The sequence below is a fragment of the Notamacropus eugenii genome, chromosome 5 (assembly GCF_028372415.1).
Source record: "Notamacropus eugenii isolate mMacEug1 chromosome 5, mMacEug1.pri_v2, whole genome shotgun sequence".
Taxonomy (NCBI): Eukaryota; Metazoa; Chordata; class Mammalia; order Diprotodontia; family Macropodidae; genus Notamacropus; species Notamacropus eugenii.
In genome coordinates, this window is record NC_092876.1 from 436,097,743 (window position 1) to 436,106,403 (window position 8,661).

The following is an 8,661-nucleotide window of genomic DNA, read 5'->3' on the forward strand; positions in this document are numbered from 1 at the left end:
CTAAGAGGTGTGCTCAGTTTGAAAGGAAAACCATGCTCTAGAGGGTAGGGAGGGGAGTGGAGTGACAGGGCCCACCTCCACACAAAGGATTGAGGAGGAGTTTCCCTGCAATACACAGAAAGTTCCCCTACCCCAAGGATGATTGACAGCCCTATCCACCTTGGTCACCAGTGCCACCCAGTGGATATGCAAATCTTTATGTGGGCTACCTGGGTCCTTCATTTCCTCCACACCAGGGCAGTTCATTGGAACAGATGATGACCATGCTTTTTATAGGATCATGTTCTTGTTCAGGTGTGTTTGGTTGGTTTTCCAGTTCTGTTACCTCAAGCAAAGACACACTTGGGATTGGTCAGTGATTCAAACTGAAAAAGCAAGCATAGGATATGAAACTTTCCAGAAGAGACAGGAACAGAGGTCATGCAAGTAATCCCTCTTGGTCTCTGAGAGAACTGACCAAAAGAAAAAAAAAGCCAAGTTTTTTGTTTGTTTTTTTTTTTTACTATCATACTACTTCACAAAGTTGTTGAAACAAAAGCACTTTGTAAGCTTGAAAATGCTATGGAAATATGAATTATTGTTATGCCTTTTAAGGACTTTCTTCATTCAGTTTCCCAAACAATTCTTCTAGAGCGGCAATACTGTATGACTACTTTTCCATTCTGAAAATCTAGTCACCCTATACTCCGGAATCATGAGAGAGGACAGTAAGTGTTAAGTGTATACGACAGAAGAAAGGGAAAAGATGGAATGAATAAAGGATGAAGGGTGTAGAAAATGCAACCTTAACTGGTATTGCTGAGTCTGGGAAACCATATGAGGTTTGAGGTGCTCGGGACCCCAAAATGCCAACACTCCGCGTCCTGCCAAGTGAATTCAACTCAAGATTCTTCCAGCCAAAGTAAAACAAAGTTTATTAAAGGTTCACCATATTGAGTTGACTCCTAAGGAGCCTAACCATTTATAATGCTTGTATTGACAAGCAGGTCAGATAGAATCTCAGTTAGATAGAGTCTGTGCTGTATTAAATCTGAGCGCCTTCATGGAGGCGAGATGAAATTTATATACAGAAGGTCTTTGGGAAAGATCTAGAGGTGGTCTAGCAGTCCAGGAGGAGGGTCTAAGGAGGATCTTGATGAGACTGGGATAACTAGTGAAGTAATCACCAGTGGGAAACAGCTGGAGGCAATTGGGAGGTATCAGACAATGGAGGGCTTGGGTGGGAAGCAGGTGGGGCAATCAAGAGGTAACAGACAATGGAGGGCCAAGTTGGGTTTAGGGTAACAGATTTGAGTATGAAAGGCCAGATTAAGGGTGAAGATTCAAGGGGAGTTCAAGGAGGTTCCTAGAGTCTGAACCCCATCTGTATGAGTAGAGGAAAGAAAATAGGGAAGAGGAAATTAGGGACAGTGTGTTTGGATCAGGCACAAAAAGTAGTATATGAGGACAAAATACTGATCAAGTGACAGGAACATTATTGCAAATATTCATTTATTTATAATTATTTCTAAGCTTTGCCCACTGTGGAGATGTTAGGTTCATTAAAAATAATCATAAATCATTTTTAGATGATGCTTTAAGTTTTGCAAAGCACTTCCCTCTAGGCTAATGGCAATTTATCTCTGACTTTATGGACAAGGAAATGAGTGTAGTGTCTGAGGATCTCCCGATTCCATACCCTCTTGTTTAAAAAAGAAGTACGTGTGATAATTTGTATTTATTTTGCAGAAAATGAAAGTAATTAAAAAACTGTTTTGGGGAAAACAAAAACTGTCTTCAGTTTCAAAAGTTCAGCTAATAGAAATTCAAAGAAGTCTGAAACATCAAATTTTGATTTTCCAAAAGTTCATTACTTCTAAAAAAGATCTTTTAAAAAAAAATTTTATCCAATGTCTTTCAGCCTTCTTCCCCACCCTTTGCATTCACCCACCCTGCTCCCCATACATAACCAAATATCAGGTGAAAACAAACTGGGTTCCAGCCATCCTATTTTCTCTTCTGAGATTTTGAGGTTTTTTCAGAGTTGGAAACCCTAGAAAAATACATTTCATAATAAGTATCTTAATGTGATTTTAAGTAGACTGGCTTTACCATTGTGCTACCTCATATGATGATCAATTTCACAGAGAGATGGAGGATAATTGATCTCTGAGTAGAAACAGCCACTGATAATCATAGCCAGAGTCTGTCATATAATTACATTATCAGGACATGTACTTTAGCCATGATGAGATACAGAGAGGGGGAGAAAAGGAGAGAGAAAGAAACAGATTGACAGAGACAAAAAAAATAAGACAAAGTCAGGGGGACAGAGACAGACATAGTCTCTGACTTGAGACAGTGCAAAAGTATCTGCAAAGTGGACAACCACATTTTGTACTAGATACAAGGCTTCTAAATGTTGAAGACACAGACATGGGAGAGCTAGTTCAAAATGTGAATGAATTCACTTAGACCTTCTCTGTAGCCACTGGGAGCTTTATTGACACAAAATCAGGGAGCCTGAGATTTAGCAAGGAGCTAAACAAAGGCAGTGATCTAGGAAAAGGACCAGGCTTATACAAGATGATTTTAGGGTTTCCTTATGGGGGGGTTGGAGATCTAGGGTAAATCTTGCAAGATAACGACACAGGGTGAGAACTAGGAATGACACAAGATAAGAAAATCCCATTTCCCTGGATGAGGGTGGGGACAAGGAATTTTATGGTCCCCCCAGGATAAGGGGAAGGTTTGTGTTAAGGGGAGACTTTAGGGCACCTTCAGGTTAGAAAGTAAACCAAGGGCTTCACAAAGTCAATCCTTAATATTATTTTAACTTTTAGGGCACTGTTTCTATCCACATTATAAGGATTGGTGATTACTGAACTATTGGGATGAAAAAAGGTAGGAGTCTGCTGGGAAAGAAGGGATGTGTGTGTATGTTGGGAGGGTATAGCATGGTATAGCAGGAGTTCTTTCTTTATGGTATCTGTGTTCATCCAGTCTTCTGTAAGAGGTGCTATGGCCATGGAAACCATTTTTTCCACAGACTCAGAACTTCAGGCCTTGGCTTGACTGTGGCTTTTACAATTCCCACTGACATTTTAGCCATGTGTAGGTGAGCCCTGGCCAGATTCCATCTTGATTAATTATAATCTGTAAATTTAAGTTCCAAGAGTTGCAGCTGAACATGGTACCAATCATTCCACTTAGGACCCTGTGGCCCTACTGCATGGTGCTGAAATCCATTCTGCTATGCTCCCCAAAAGAAGCCACACTTGGGCTGTGACTCAAACGATTCACTGGGTTGGGGTGGTTGGGAGTAATAAACAGGCTGATTTTAGAGCATCTGGGGATTGTTACTGATGGAAGGTGGCAGGAGAATGTAATTATCACAGTCACTTTTTCCTGAGTACTTAATATCTGGAATATTTTATGCACAATTATCATTTCCAATTCAGTTATCCAAAGGAGAAAGCACCCAGTTTCCTGACTTTGGTAGTGAGATTTTCAAATTGAGGTTGGGGTTGGGACTGGGGCTGGAACTGGGGCTCCCAGATTTTGAGAAGGCCTTCAGGTTTTGCTTGTTTGATTGATTTGGAAGAGGGAAATGAATAGAATACAAACTTCTGATTGCTAAAATCTTCAAACTGTATTTTTAAAATATGTACGTATGTGTATATATGTATATAAAATTCAATTTAAGATCACAGAAATAAAAAGTTTGTTGTGGCTGCTGTTTTTCCTTTTTCAAGGGGCAGAGGTTTAGGGATGTAGGAGGTGAGATGAGATGTGTTCTGAGCTACCGACTGCCTCTCTTTTCCATTGAATGCCCTCAAATGAGAGCTGTGCTGCCTTTCTAAATCCATATTCTTGTTTGTCAAATCCCTTCCTTGGGCAATTATCTCACACTGGGAAAAAAAAGTGATAATATAAGGTATTCACTGCCAGTTTTGCCTACAGAGGTGTGAGCTACAATGAAGATCGCTGTGTTTCGATTACAGATTGAAAAAAACAAAATCCAATGATTGGGATGTGTAAGTGAGAGGTCACTCTCATTATTCTAATAGGGAGTTTTTACGCCCATAGAAATATATTATTTCAACAAGTTAATTCCTTTAAGTGGGGAGCCAGGAGTGTGGCAGACTTGATTATCTTTCTTGGGTTTCATTGGGCTTTCCCAAACTCTGCATTTTGAATAGTTTGGGGGTTTTTTTGCAGCATACCACACGCAATTAGAAATAGCCCCACAGGGCAGAAGTGCAGGCTGCATTCTGAGATTTCTACTGCTGCTGAAATAAAAACAGCCTTTGAGAATATTTTCCTGCCAAAATAATTTTAGCATTTCACTGTCACACAGTAGGAAGCCCAAAGAGAGAGAATCCATTCAGAACACAGAGGATGAGACCTCACGAGTTTTTCTCGTGTACAAGAAAATTAATTAATTTTCTTCCCTACCCCCTATTTTAAAAAGGTTATAAGCACATAGTTCAAGATGTCACAGTTTTATAAAGAAGAAGTCTCTCTGGTAATTGAGTTCTTTTAAGACAAGGCTGTAATTAGATTGTCCATGGTGATGATGTATGTGGTAAAAGACACATTCTGATTTCAGTGAAAAGGAGTTATCACACAAACTGGGGGGCAAAGGCCTGCCCAGGGCATCTGTACTTGTATGATCACCTCAAAGACTGCATTCTTTGACATTCTTCCCCATGAAATCTTAAAGGAAGAAAACTTTGCTTATTAACTACAGGAAGGGAAGAGAGAGAATGATAGAAGAAAGAGAAAAATCGAAAGGAACCATCTTACAATAGATGGCAGTCCAGGGCTGCTGTGTAATCAGAGATGGACAACAGTGCCAACTAGGCACACATCTCCTTCCATTTTTTTACCTATGGAATCCGTGGCCTGCAGTAAGTTATGGAAACCACTGATCAGTGCCTGCAATTTGCTTTCTGTGAGTTCTTAAGCTTTTCATGTAAATAGTAGAATAATATTTTTAAATAATTGAAAGGAAAGCTAAATTTCATTTTTGTTGTAGCTTAATCATTTCAGTCGTGTCTGGCTCTTCGTGACCCCATTTGGGGTTTTCTTGACAAAGGTAATGGAATGGTTTGCCACTTCCTTCTCCAGCTCATTTTACAGATGGGGAACTGAGGGAAATGGGGGTAAGTGACTTGCCTAGGATGACACAGCTAATAAGTAACTGATTTGAACTCAGGATTTGAACTCAGGTCTTCCTGACTCTGGACCCAGCACTTTATCCAATGCACCACCCAGCTGCACTTTCTAAATTTCATTTAGAAATAGTTAAAATAAGGATGTAATTTTTTACCCTTCCCAAGTTCACAAACCTCTTGGGTTTGAGGACCCAGGGGCCGGTTTAAGGTCCCTATACACCAGGTTAATAACTCTTGGTTGTAGAATTTTCCTGGGAATCAGAAGTAGGGTTACCCAAGAAGCAGGCAGACTTGGGAAACTCAGGGAAAATTTCCCTCTACCAAAAACTCTCATTCAGATGTTCCAGTGTCTAAAATTCTCTCAGTGGTTTGGGTTAAATATGGCTGAATCCTCTAAAATCTTCTTTTCTAAGGTAAATGCTCCCAGGAAGGATAACACAGGAAGAAAGAGTACTTTAATGTGAATTAATTTATGATAGCTGTTCATTCATTCCTGATATTTCATGACCTGGTGGACATAATGGTCATGGAACTTTTTTGGCAAACTTACTGCAGTGGTTTGCCATTTCCTTCGCCAGTGAATTAAGGCAAACTGAGGTTAAGTGACTTGTCCAGGGTCACACAGTTAGTGAGGGTCTGTGGTCAAATTTGAACTCAGGTCTTCCTGACTCCACTCCCAGCACTCAACTGAGCTACCTAGCTGCCTCCAAAATGTATATTTTATACTTATCTCTAAAGGAGACAACAGTTTGAGGAGAAGACTAAGGATAATAATTCATAATAATAATCTGACATCAATAGATACAGAGTATAATCTTCTGTTGTATGGCCTAGTAGTCAAAAACATGCCTGGAACATTGTATTTACAACCTGAGGATCTCCTATGTGGAAACAATCTCAGCCTGTATCTAGTCCAACCTGTACCTGAATAAGAATACCCTATGACATCCCTAACAGGTGGTCCTTCAGCCATCCCTTGAAAACCATATTTGACAGCCTATTCCCTTTAGGGACACATCCAGCTGTTAGGAATCTTTCTTTATAACAGTAGAAATCAGTCTCTTTGCCAGATTTATAACTAGAAAAAGAGCCACTGGGATTTACTCCCAGGATACAAATATTCTGAGAAAGGGAATCATTCCCCTGCCCCAACTCCTATGAGTTCTTTAGCTCACAGCCAGTCTGTGTCATACAGCAATGACCCCTATTCCCTTCCCCATTTCCATGCTTTTGTCCCTAGGATTTCATTGCTATGGTGTCCCCTCTTACAGCCATCTTTTTCCACCATTACCTCCCCTGTCCCTTCTTCCAAGAGTTGGGGTGGCAGAGGCCACTAACCATGCCATGGAGACACAACTTGATTTGTCTTGGCCCTAAGCAGTTTCCTTCTCCTCCCTCACTCCCCTTCCCCCCCCCCACCCCCATTATCCTTGGTGCTATCCTATTCTCCCTTCTGCTTAACTATAATTGCCTTACCTATAAGAATTCCTAATTAGTGACTCTACTTTGTGAAATTTTACCAATGGCCTCCCACTGGATCCAAGAAAAGGAAAAAATAAAATTCTCTATATGACACCTTCTCAAATACTTCAAGACAGCAATACAACTCTCCACCTTTCTCCTCCTCTAAGTCTTCTCCAGGTATGTTATTACCATTTCATTTGGTGGAAGCAATGGTCTTATTCCTTCTGTGATGCTCCTTCTCTGATCCTTTCCCCACCCCACACAAAAACAAAACAAAACCAAAACACCTTAGGTTATCTTTAGTAGTCATTACCCAACTCAGCACATTATAACCAGCTACTTCTCACCTAAGACACTCCATCTAACAACTCACCACTGGCTGTCTCCCCATGTCTGGAATTCTCTCCATCCTCATTAGGAAATGATATTTGTAAAGCATTCACCTGAATGCCTGGCACTCAGTAGGCACTGAATAAATGTTATTCCCTTTCCATCCCTTTCCTCATCTCCACCTCTTGGCTTTCCTGACTTCTTCAAGTCCCAGTTAAAATCCTACCTTCTGTAAGGAGCCTTGACAGATCTCCCTTAGTGCTAGAACCTCCCCTCTATGTATTACTTCTCAGTTATCCTAATTATAATTTGTACATGATTTTTTCTGTGCTGTTTCCTCCATTAGATTGTGAGCTTCTTGAAGTCAAATTTCAGTACATCTAGTTTCTTGTTTATTATCCATACTTTGTACATTTATGAAGCCATGAGTTTGGGTTTTTTTTTAAGAGGACTTCTTTGTGGATTTTTGTTTCCTATGAATTTCTGGATATCTCTATCACTGTTATATGTAATTACATTGTAGTTACATTCTAGGGCGGTCTATTTGTTCTGTTCCTATTTATTTTCCATTTAGCGGCTTTTTGATGACATCTGCAAGGCTTCAAGATAACATACTTATAGCTCTGGGTTTAAACTAGCATCTTCTCAGCTTCTCAGCTCCACTGCTTTGTCCCACAACTCCTCATCTATCACTAACAACTCTGCCTGATATTTGCTGTCTCTACTAGAGCCATGGCAACTGTTGCTGCCACCAGCACTGTCTCATTTCCTCAGCAAAGTGTTACAATTCTTGTAGAAAGAGACTATCTGGGACAGTATGTTTTGGGACAAGTCAACACAGTTCCAGGAATCATTCCCATAGCACCTCCTTTATGGCACACCAAAGAGCTCCTAGGCTATTGTGATGACCTCAGATCTCCAACTTGCTTTTCTCACCCAAAGGAATGAAGCCCTTGATTTAGCTAAGGTAAGACAACTTAACCTCCATTCACTACTTTCTGGTCTTCAGGTATAAGCAGTATTCCTGTTCTCTCCTCTTCCCCTACATGGTTAACATTACGTACTGAGTATTTTTTGAAACTAGTTTTTATACTCCTTTATATTTGCCTTTCCAATGCCACCTCGCATAGGACACCTTCCTCATCACTCCAGTGTTCTTTCCTTCCTCAGATACGGATGAATCTGTTTGGTTGTTGTATGCTCCAGTAGAATACAAACCCCTTAAGTGGAGGAAATCTTCATTTTGCCTTGGTATCCTGAGTTATCTAGCACAATGTCTTGAACTAAATGCACATTGGATCAACAGTTGATGCAACTGGAACAATGTTTATTGGATCAGAAATTTCCATGAGTTAGAGATGGCACTAAGAATCTTAGAGAGGGAGGGGCAGAGTGGTGGCTGCTTTTTAACAACAGTAGCAGAAGTAGTAATGATAATGATGAAATAAAGGCTAGCATTCATACAGTACTTTATGGTTTGCATGGCCTTCTGTTATTTAATCTTTATAACAATACTGTGCTGTTGGTTGTATTATTATATCTATTTTACAAGGGAAGAGAAATTGTGGATTAAAAAAAATTAAGTGACTGGCTCAGTCACAATGCGTAGTGACTAAGGTAGGATTTGAATACAGGTCATACTGACTCTGAGGAAGCTAGGTGGCATAGTGGATAGAGGGAGAGGCGAGGAGTCTGAAAGACTCATCTT